Source organism: Jatropha curcas, chromosome 8 (genome assembly GCF_041381405.1).
Source record: "Jatropha curcas cultivar XTBG-Jc1 chromosome 8, XTBG_Jcur_1.0, whole genome shotgun sequence".
Taxonomy (NCBI): domain Eukaryota; kingdom Viridiplantae; phylum Streptophyta; class Magnoliopsida; order Malpighiales; family Euphorbiaceae; genus Jatropha; species Jatropha curcas.
The window spans coordinates 21,532,252-21,533,617 of record NC_143158.1 but is presented as its reverse complement, the minus strand read 5'-3'; the positions used below and the strand labels follow the sequence as shown (position 1 = coordinate 21,533,617).

The following is a 1,366-nucleotide window of genomic DNA, read 5'->3' as shown; positions in this document are numbered from 1 at the left end:
TCTTCTAGGTCAATGATGGGAACCTTTTTCTGCTTTTCCTTCTCTCTCTCAATCCTGGGCATATCCTCCAACTGTTTGCCACTCCTTAAGGTGATAGCTTGTACCTGTTCTTTAGGATTTTTCTCAGTATTACTAGGTAACGTACCTTGGGGTCGGGATGCCATCATGTTTGCAAATTGTCCCATCTGAATCTCCAAGTTCCTCATCGCAGCTTGTTGGATTTTATTGTTTTCTCTAGTTTCGTTCATGAAATCCATGTGTGATTTAGAGAGGGCAGTGAGGAGATCATCATGAGACTTTCTCTCTAGAGGTATGAAACCTAATGGTGCATTCAAGGTATTATTAGGATTACCATATGAAAGATTAGGATGATTTCTCAACCTATTATCGTAAGAATTTGAGTATGGGTAATTCCTTCTCCCTTGATTCATCACGTAATTCACTTGCTCCAAGGTTTGAGGATTTGCAGAATCTAGCATGCATTCTCCAATTCCATGTTGTTCGTTGCATCTGTCATAAGCTTGCATAACGGAATTCACAGATTTAGTGGTTAATAAATCTAACTTTCTTACCATGTTGTCCACCTTAGCATTGAGTGCAGTGATAGCATCGATCTCATATATTCCTGCAGTTTTCCTTCTCTCGGAATTGCTTTGATAATGGCTGTTGCTTGCCATTTCTTCTATTAAATCATATGCTTCATCGATCTCTTTTCTTTCAAAAGATCCTCTTGCAGCTACATCCAAAGTAATCTTAATATTAGGTGACAATGCATTATAAAAAGTTTGAACTTGTAACCACTTAGGCAAACTATGGTGAGGGCATTTTCTTAATAAATCTTTAAATGTTTCCCAAGCTTCATACAAGCTTTCTTGATCATGAAGAACAAAGGTCATAATCTCATTTCGCAATTTTGTAGTTTTAGAAGATGGAAAGAATTTTGCTAAAAATTTTTGAGCTAATTCTTCCCAAGTTGTAAAACTTCTAGCAGGACATGATTGCAACCAAGATCGTGCCTTGTCTCTAAGAGTGAAAGGAAAGAGTCTCAATTTAATGGCATCTTCAGAAACACCATTTTGTTTGAATGTATCACAAATCTCCAGGAAATTTGTGATGTGAGCGTTAGGGTCTTCACTAGGTAGACCTCCATATTGAATCGAAGTGGAAAGCATCTTAATAATTGCTGGTTTAATTTCAAAATTATTAGCTTCCACTCTTGGTCCAGTGATACTTGAAGTAGCTCCATTAAGAGAAGGTGTGGTATAATCTCGCAAGGTGCGAACATTAGCTTGATGTCTGATTTGAGGATTTACAGCAAGGGGTCTGTTCTGAGGTTGAGGATTGATTTCGTCGTCCATATTTGCTT

The 1,366-nt window shown here is 37.7% G+C and overlaps 1 non-coding gene across 1 annotated transcript; it reads left to right on the top strand.

The window, feature by feature from the left end:
* Positions 1-807: 807 nt before the first annotated feature.
* Positions 808-914, top strand: LOC149494328 (small nucleolar RNA R71). Its single transcript, XR_016322356.1, has one exon. It is a non-coding gene; the product is annotated as a small nucleolar RNA R71 (small nucleolar RNA).
* Positions 915-1,366: the final 452 nt, after the last annotated feature.